The sequence below is a fragment of the Balaenoptera physalus genome (genome assembly GCF_965194825.1).
Source record: "Balaenoptera physalus genome assembly, chromosome: 4".
NCBI lineage: Eukaryota > Metazoa > Chordata > Mammalia > Artiodactyla > Balaenopteridae > Balaenoptera > Balaenoptera physalus.
The window spans coordinates 90,004,878-90,015,450 of NC_138891.1; positions in this window are offsets into that span (position 1 = coordinate 90,004,878).

Sequence of the window (10,573 nt, forward strand, 5' to 3'; positions counted from 1 at the left end):
AACTAACCCATGGGGTAGGAGTGGCCAGAATCTCCTGGAAGGGGCAAAGAGAAAATTCTGTGGTGATGGAAATATTTTCTGTCTCAACTAGGGAGTTGCCTACCATTTTTCAAAACTTATCAAACTGTACACTTAAGATCTGTGTATTTTGGGACTTCCCTAGCAGATCCACTGGTTAAGAGTTTGCCTTCCAATGCAGGGGGTGTGGGTTTGACCTCTGGTCAGGGAGCTAAGATCCCACATGCCTGATGGCCAAAAATCAAAACATAAAACAGAAGCAGTATTGTAACAAATTCAATAAAGACTTTAAAAAATGGTCCACATAAAAAAAAATCTTAAAAAAAAATCTGTGTATTTTACTGTAAATCTTCCCTCACAGGAAAAAAGGTTTAGTTTGGAGATCAAAGAGGAAATTGCATCTGTCACATGACTCTACTCCTAGGATTTGTATACAGAGGCCTCAGAGTAGAGTTTGAGGAGGTCCTGTTTATTCTCATGATGGATGACAAAGAGGAGTGCCCCAATACATTAGGGAGATTTATAACACTGAGAAGGGTTATAGAAGAAGTTCACAGAGACTGGACAAGATTTCCTCAGTAACTCAGAACTCCTGTAGCTCTAACACTGGAAAATGAAGGTCAGAACTTGATTCGTTCTGCTGTTCCTCAAAAGCCCTGATTAAATCTTCTCTGATAACTTTGATATATTCCTTTTTTTTTTTTTTGGCCGCACAGAGCAGCATGTGGGATCTTAGTTCCCAGACCAGCAATTAAACCCATGCCCCCTGCAGTGGAAGAACAGAGTCTTAACCACTGGACCACCAGGGAAGTCTCTATATTTCAATTCTTAAAACTACTAAAACTACTACCTTTTTTATCCATACTGGATTGGAAGTCACCATTTATTTCTTACTGTTAAGAAACACAGGAGCCCAAGCTTTAGGGGCAGCTAGATATGTTTACAAGTTTCTCTCCTGAAAGCTCAGTTCACTTGATTTTTAAAATGAAGGTAACAACTCACACTTGCGAGGTTGCTAGGTTGAAAAAAGTAATGTATGTAAAACAATTATGTTAGGAAAGTGATAGGCACTCAGCCAAGAGTAACTGCGTAATTTCTACTATGTTTTGTCTCTATCTTTTTTTTCTGCACTGAGCTGATATGTAATTACCAAGCACTTATTAGCCATTTCAAAGCTGTGTGGCTTTGGGAATTTAATTAATCTCTCTAGCCTTAGTCAGGTTTATTGAACATATAGGTTTATTTACATACAGTGAAATTCACCCATTTTAATGTATAATCCTTTGAGTTTTGATAAACGCATGCAGCCATGTAACTACCATCACAAGAGCTAGAATTTCCATCGCTCCAGAAAATTCCTTCTTGCCTCTTTGTAGTTAACTCCTTTCCCCTCCTCAACTCCTGAAAACCAAAGATCTGTTTTCTGTTCCTATAGTTTCGTCTTTTCCAGGATGTCTTATAAATGGAATGAGTCTGGGTTCTTTAATTTAGTATAAGGCATTTGAGGTTGACTCATATTTTTGAATGTATCACCAGTTTGTTCCTTTTTATTGATGAACAGTAGTATTCCATTGTGTGGATATACCATGTTTGTTTATCCATTGAGGGGGAGCAGAATATGCCACCCCAGAATGTGGCTTTGGCATATGGATTATTTTGCGCTGAAGACAAGCAGGCACCAGCAGATTCAGAAAGAGCTTTTTACCTTCCATTTAACTGCCTCAAAGAATTTAGATAGAGGACCTATACTAGGAAGAAAGCTATTACTAGAGATAATATTTTATATAAGAAAGACTTATAACAGGACTTCCCCAGCAGTCCAATGGTTAAGACTCCACGCTCTCAATACAGGGGGCACAGGTTTGATCCCTGGTCAGGGAACTAAGATCCTGCATGACGCATGACATGGTCAAAAAAAAAAAGACTTATCTACATGGCAGAGCAAACATTTGTTTACCAAACATTTGCTTTTCTCATCTTCCTGAGAATTGTCTTCCTCCGCTTTGAAGCCCCAGACCCCTACCCCTTCTCTTTAGCTTGGGATGGTATATATGTCTCAGTTACCTGACTGCCAGGGAGTCCACATATTTTTATGGGGCTCCCACACATACAAAATTTGGTTTTCTCCTGTTAATCTGTCTCATGTCAATTTAATTATTAGACCAGCCAAACTACCTAGAAAAGAAGAGTTTTCTGTTCCTATACCATTCACCAGTTGAAGGATATTTGGTTATTTCTGGGTTTTGGTGATTATAAATAAGCCCTCTATAAACCGTCATATATACAGTTTTTTGTGTGAACATTCAAGTTTCACTCATTTGGGGGTAAATATCTAAGGAGGGAGATTGCTGAGTCATATATTAAGTATGTTTAGCTTTACAAGAAACTCTCACACAGTTTTCCAAAATGGTGGTGACATATTGCATTCTCACCAGAAATGTATGCTATCCTCATCAACACTTGATATGATCAGACTTTAATTTTAGCTATTCTAATAGGTGTATAGTGGTATCTTAATTGTGGTATTAATTTACCCTCCATATAGCTTCTTGATGGAATGGCTGTTAAAGTATTTTGTTCTTTATTTTGGCAGCGGGGTTGGAGGGGATTGTTTTCTTATTATTGAATTTGAGGAGTTCTTTATATGTAAATTTAGAATCAGCATGTCACCTTTTGCAGCAAAAATCCTATAGGGATTTTGATGAGTTTTCTGGGTCAATGAGTAATGGGAAAAGCAGCTTGTTGCAGGTCCAACAGGAGAGACTAACTCTAGAAAAATGATATTTGGTATTGTGTTGTAATGTGTTAGGGATAGTTATGTTTCTTGCAAGAAGAATGCATTTAAGTATGTTCCTCTGTAAGAAAATATCTAGCCTTAAGTAGAATGCAGTGTGTAAGGAGTTCTGCAAAGTAGCAGAAGGCAATAATGGAATGCAGGTGGGTTGTATGTAGTGTGGAAGGTATTAGGAAATGAAGATAACAGTCAACTGTGTTAAATTCTAAGACTTCATTGCCCTAGATGGTTAATATAACTCAACTACAATCTAATGCAATGATCTGACCTGTGAGTGGGGGCTATAGAAACAAAAAAGATGACACACATGTATGTTGGGCAAAGTGTTAATGACCCGCAAAGATTAAGTAAGTAAGAAGTCTAAGACCTAGGTTTGAGACCAGATGTGCAATTTTAGTAGATGGTTGATATTGAGTATCTGTTACCTAAATAGCAGTGATCATAATATTTATCTCACAGGATTTTAAGAATTAATGAGATAATATATATAATATACTTCATAAATTGACAGTCTATGCAAATGCTATTTATGACTATTTTATTAAACTCTTTCTTAGCTTCTGTTCTTCAATGTTAAGTTGCCCCAAATAGAATACTTCCCTAGCCGACCAGTCTGCTTCCTATGGATGGGCTATCTTGAACACTTTGTGTAGCTGGTGCCAACAACATAATTTGAGTAGTGATAGCAAGGTTAGTAAATTGGGAATCTGTGCTGCTCAGAACAAAGATGGGAAGGTGAATCCTTTTATTAACTTTTATTTCCCTCTAACTCTCTCCAGAAAAAATAAACAATTTATGAGAGATTGTGTAAACATGCATTTTTTTTTTCATCAAAAATACTAGTACTTGTATTACTGGTTATGAAAGTGAAACGTCTACAATGTCATCATCAGCCATGCAGCTAGAGATCTGCCCTTGTTCTAACAGCAAAGTACAAAATAAGTTGTAAATCAAAAAAAGTATTTGCACTGCATTTGTTTAAAATTAGTACAAGAAAAGTCAATCCATTCTTTCTGATGAGTTGTAGGCTTGTGTATTAAGGGCTAAAGAGAAACTTCGGAACACTAGTACTTTCTGTTGGGCTGATTTATTTATTTATGGCTGCATTGGGTCTTCGTTTCTGTGCGAGGGCTTTCTCTTGTTGCGGCAAGTGGGGGCCACTCTTCATCGCGGTGCGCGGGCCTCTCACTATCGCGGCCTCTCTTGTTGCGGAGCACAGGCTCCAGACGCACAGGCTCAGTAATTGTGGCTCACGGGCCTAGTTGCTCCGCGGCATGTGGGATCTTCCCAGACCAGGGCTCGAACCCGCGTCCCCTTCACCGGCAGGCAGACTCTCAACCACTGCGCCACCGGGGAAGCCCTGCATTTTTTTTTTAAAGTCACCTGTTGGGAAGACATTAATGCTACAAAATCATAATTCTTACATTGAATCATTTTGCCTAATTTTGGTATAAAGCAAGGCCAGAGAAAGCAGACAGATAGAGAAGGGGAGGATATTATTCTTAGTGTCTGCTACCATACATTACTCTCTCCATACTCTATTTTGAACTATTGAGATAAATAATGTTCATCTTTTAAAAAATGGTAGTAATACCTTACTTTTGAACACTGATCATGAGAACTGTTTGCAGAATGTGCTCACCTCAGCAGAAATGGTCCAGAAATTGTCACATCTGAGAGGAGACCAGATATTATCCAGATATTTTCCAGATACAACCGGAAGAAAAAAAAAAAAAAATATATGTATATATATATATATATACCTCAACTAAAACCAACCCCTCCCCCCCCAAAAAAAAGAGAGAGAGAGAGCAAGAGAGAGAGAGACCTGATATTAGCTAGTCTAGCAATGCCTCCGTGCAGACCTAAAAGAGGGAAAAAGATTGCCTCGGTCACTACCCTTGACATGGCTAAAAGATAAATAACTCAGACAAAGGGACTGTACAACTATTACATTCAAGAAAAGGTTCAAGATCAGACAACCCTATTGTAGTTGCCCTAGCTATTTTTACTGCCACTTCTGAGTCCTGGACCCAGAAAGTCTCTGGTAAGACTGATAATAGTGCTGGTCAGGAAGAGGTAAGAAGCTCAATTTTAAATAGCTTCGAATGGAAATAAAGTGATGGAACAAGCCACTTACCATTTAACACTCCATAGGTTGGGAAATATTTTTCCATAAAGCTTCTCTCCATTTGCGGCAGCTCACTTACTACGGGCAGATGTCAACGTTTTTCCTGAATTGATTTCTAAGCCAAGTGATTTGGCCCCTGTTCTTTTCCCATCATTGAGTGTAATTATAATTTCAGAGGGAAGAATAAAGTGTTGATGTGCTCAGAAAAGGAATGCCCCAACCTAAGTATACTCTATTTCTCTTCCCTTTCTTCAAGGCATTCAAGCAAAGGGAGTATAGCATTATGGTGTGGTGATCATGCAAATGTGCCTTTCAACTCTGTACTGCAGGTCACTGGCCCCATCTTTAACACCACTGCTGTGAAGTTCACACCTATGCTGTAACTCCCATCTGCTCCTCCCAGCCACTAAGTGTAGCAGGGATTCTAAAGCAGGGGCATTCTTATGGCTTAGACTCAATGACTCTTCATCAGCCTTGCTGAAACTTTCTTAGAACTGCACTGCAGTTCAAGATTCTTCCTACCCATACTCCCTTCCTTCTCCTTCACAGGGGTCAGACGTACATCATGGTCTGACAACTCTCCCAGCCTTCCAGCTCCCTTCTTACTTTCATTTGCAGTTATTTTCCATACCAAATCTCTTGCATACCTAATCCCTTCTTCCCATCTGCTTCTTGGAACACATGAACAAATACATACTGTGCCAGGAGCAGTCAGGGAAAACCAGGTAATAAGATGAGATTCTGGAACTGGCTCACTGACCTGCTGGTGAACACAAAAGGAGAACATTCTGAGTGCTATATGGGGGATGGATAATCCCTGGCCCACAATGGTGGTCCAATTGCTGAAGATTTTCCTGGAGGTGATCTGGGAAAATGTCCTTGTAGAGGGGAATGCCCTCACAAATGCAGTAATTGAGGCATTTGGAAAATATAGGTGTAAAAGGAACTACAAAGTTAGGGGAGTTGGCTGGTTACTTGTAAGTCATATTAATGTCCATCAATAAGATAATGAGAAACTGAGGGCCGTTAACAAGCATTGGAAGATGAAGTATGAGATGTGAGAGCCAAACAGCCCCTAGTAATTTACAGAGGCCCACATCTCCTGCTGTTAGATGAATGGACACAGCAAACAGAAGCTCTAATAGAGAAAGTCGCAGAGCTACAGAGACTTAAAATTTTAGACGAGGCAGGTCTATTATGCTAAAGTCAGCAACCTGATTGGGAAAATCTTGGACCCTGAAACATCAGGTGGGGGTACGGGAGTGGGTGCCCCTGAGAGTGTCGGCTCTGTAGAGCCCTGTGAATTCTCAGACTTTGCAGAGCTGGTCTGTGGTTCCCTAGTAAGAACTAACACTACCTGTATGCCGGAGGATGCTGCACGGGCCCCTCCCCCGAAAGGTAAGAGTGACAGGTGCTCCTCTCAGAAATTCCTCCAAACTCCTCTCCCAGCTACTAGGCCAATAACTGAGAATTACATTCCAGCATAACCCAGCTGAGGAAGTGATGGGCCTGGCAAGGGAGGACAGAGAATATCCACCAAAGGATCCGGAGACATTAGCCAGCATGTTGTGGCAGGAGCTAGGGAAATAATTCTTGTGTTTTAGGTTTTAAAAGCAACTGACCAAAAGGACTGGAATACAACATTAGATAAGAAAGAATTTATTGTCTTGGAGGGATATTTTCTCTTTGCACGGGATTCAATATCCTAGCCAGGATCCCAGGAGATGGGACAAAGTCACTGCTAGGATGATTCTTAGAGGCCCAGGGGAAGTGACAGCCAACACTGAGCAAAGTATAAATGCCCAAGCTGCCCTGGCAGAGGGTAGAGGAGGGAATAAAGAAGCTGAGGAAAGTGAATCTGCAGGGATGGACAAGTTATACGAGGCCAGACACCTACCAGAGAATGTTCCTCAGGAGGGCCCAGCATTCACCAAGGCCAGCAGGAACATGCTGGAGAAGGGAGCACCAGTATTGCTGAGACAAGGCTGATGGTAGGTGAGGCAGTCACAGAGTTGGGCTTGTTAATGTCATTCTGGGGATTATGGTCCCTGAAGTAAATGAGTCATATGGTGGCACTTAGCCAGCAGAAACCAGGAGGCTGCAATTACCAGGAGGGCTGGAGGGCAGCCAAGGGGGCTTGATTCACAGGAGGCTGTGGAGATGGTTAGAAGCGCATGACAGCTAGGGGCAAAGTAGATGGGCAGCCAGCAAGGATGCTTCTTCTTCTTCTTCTTTTTTTTTTTTTAATGTGGAAGTAAACAATTACTTGTATTTAAAATTTTTCCAGTTTTATTGAGATATAATTGACATATAACATTGTACAAGTTTGAGGTATACAACATAATGGTTTAATACATTATCTACTGTGAAAAAGGATGCTTCTTAACAGCTACAATCAAAGTCAAGGATAGAGGAGCAGGAGGCTGAGGGCAGTCATTCTAGGAAAAAGTCACCATCTCTTGCTCAGCTCCCAGACCTGAGCTGATTTTCAGATCCAGGACCCACTAGGAGATGAGATGGCCGGCTTCCTGTGAAGAAGGACCCTGTAACCACCATAACAAGTATTTCTTATAATTATTCCCCCTGTCTTTCTCCAAAGGGATATATAGGCATTTAACCATGTGACTGTACACCGGAAAAGAGAAATGAGACACTTTAAAGACTATTGGACACAGGATCTGAATTGACTTTGATACCCAAATTATCATCATGACCCCCTTTTTGTTAGGTTGGGGGCTTAAAGGAGCCCCGTAAGAGCTGAGTCCTGGCTAAAGTCTAGCTCCGGAAGGCCCACTGTTTTTATGAAGACACCCAGGGATCATTTTCTCAGTCTCTGAATGTATAATTGGAATTGATATACTTGACAGATGAAGTAACCACCACATTGGGTCCTTGGCCTGTGGGATAAGAGCTATCACAGTGGGAACGCCAATTCTAAACCTCTAAAACTCCTTCCTGTGACTTTCCTGGTGGTCCAGTGGTTAAAACTCCGCACTTCCACTGCAAGGGGAGCAGGTTCGATCCCTGGTCAGAGAAATAAGATCCTGCATGCCACGCAGTGTGGCCAATAAATAAATAAATAAATGGAGTAATTTAATTAAAAATAAATAAATAAAACTGCTTCCTATCTCACCCTGGTGCGCACAGCACAGACACTAAATTCCCTAGTTATGAAACTCAACTTGAGATAACATACATCAAGCATCATCAAGAATGGGTTCGGTGGCTTCCCTGGTGGCGCACTGGTTAAGAATCCACCTGCCAATGCAGGGGACACTGGTTCAATCCCTGGTCCAAGAAGATCCTGCATGCTGCACAGCAACTAAGCCCATGCGCCACAACTACTGAAGCCCCCTCGCCTAGAGCCCGTGCTCCACAACAAGAAAAACCACCTCAATGAGAAGCCCGTGCACTGCAATGAAGAGTAGCCCCCGCTCGCTGTAACTAGAGAAAGCCCACGCGCAGCAACAAAAAACCAACACAGCCAAAATAAATAAATAAGAAAAAAGAATGGGTTGGGGATTTCCCTGATCTGCCCTCCAATGCAGGGGACACGGGTTAGATCCCCAGTCGGGAAACTAAGATCCCACATGTCACGAGGCAACTAAGCCTGCGCACTCTGGAGCCCTCACGCCGCCGCAAGGAAGAGCCCGCAGGCTGCGACTAAGACCTGATGCAGACAAAAAAAACCAACAACACAGAATGGGTTGAATCTGAAAAAGAATGTGTGTGTGTGTGTGTGTGTGTGTGTGTGTGTGTGTGTGTGTATAAAACTGAATCATTTTGCTGTACACCTGAAACTAACACAACATTGTAAATCAACAATACTTCAATTAAAAAAATAAGGAGGGCTTCCCTGGTGGCGCAGTGGTTGAGAATCTGCCTGCCAATGCAGGGGACACGGGTTCGAGCCCTGGTCTGGGAAGATCCCACATGCCACGGGGCAACTAGGCCCGTGAGCCACAATTACTGAGCCTGCGCGTCTGGAGCCTGTGCTCCGCAACGAGAGGCCGCGACAGTGAGAGGCCGGCGCACTGCGATGAAGAGTGGCCCCCGCTTGCCGCAACTAGAGAAAGCCCTCGCACAGAAACGAAGACCCAACGCAGCTAAAAATAAATAAATAATAAAAATAAAGGAATTCCTTAAAAAAAAAAAAAAAAAATAAGGATAGGTTGGCTGGGAGGTAATATGGTCAGTGAGAGATTTCAATAACGGGTTAGAGATGCTTTAGACAAGAAATAAGGCAATGGCAGTAGAATTATAGGAGAGGCAAAATCAAGCAAGATGTGTACATGTTTGACTCCACAGGACTTTGACCTATTGGAGTTTAAGGAGAAGGGGTGTTTTAAGTAGTTGTTACGTTTCTGCCTTTAGATGACTGGGTGGATGATAGCACGTCTCAAGAAGAAATACCGAAGGAGGTGAAAGTTGGTAAGGATGTCACTGAGTTTACTTCGTACTATGTTTGAAGTGCGTAGCCCGATATGCCAAAACTTGGGTCAGTAAGGCAGGCAAAAAGACTGGGCTAGAAATACATATATGGGAGTCGTCAGCATGTAGGTGGAGGTTGAAATTGGAAAAATGGATGAAGCTGCTCTAGAAAAGCACAAAGCATGATCAAGAGTAGAGAACTGCAACCTCATGGGACATCAGTGTTTTAGTAGTTAGGTGGGGAAAAGGAGACAGAAAAACCATTAGCCCAGAATGGAAAGGAACTAGACAGAATAAAAAGATATGTTCAAAAAGTTGAACTGTGAAAGAAGGAAGAGAGAATAGTAGTTAAATAAAATGATAGTGTCAAAAGAGCTGTGTGGGGCTTCCCTGGTGGCGCAGTGGTTGAGAATCTGCCTGCCAATGCAGGGGACACGGGTTCGAGCCCTGGTCTGGGAAGATCCCACATGCCGCGGAGTAACTAGGCCCATGAGCCACAACTACTGAGCCTGTGCGTCTGGAGCCTGTGCTCCGCGACAAGAGAGGCCGCGATGGTGAGAGGCCCACGCACCGCGATGAAGAGTGACCCCCACTTGCCGCAACTAGAGAAAGCTCTTGCACAGAAACAAAGACCCAACACAGCCATAAATAAATAAATAAATAAATAAATAAATAAATAAATAAATAAAATTAAAAGCTTAAAAAAAATAGATGATAGAAGACAGATGGATAGATAGATATAACAAATGATAGATATAGATGGATATAGATAGATATGATAGAGATGATATAGAGACAGATGATGGATTAAAAAAAAAAGAGCTGTGTGTTTTAAGTAGGATGAGGTTAAAAATGTTTGTGTGCTAGTAGGGTAAGACTAGTAAAGAATGAGAGGTGGAAAACTCAGGAAGGAACAAATGATAGGCACGTAGGAGTGAGTAACCTCAGTTTACTTTTCTTGGCCTGAGTCCCCTTCCTCCTCACTCACAATCCTTATACAGTGGCAATTGCTCGGGGTCCAAAAGTCCTTGGCACCAGTCTTCAGCCACCTCAAGAGGACAACATGAATTAAGCTTTCCAACTCCAGCATGTTTCACATACCTTCCATCTGTCTCATAGGAAACAGATCTTGATGAAAATGCAATATGCATTCAATATGGAAAGAGGAGGATGAGAAAAGGCTTGATTTGACTGGCCAA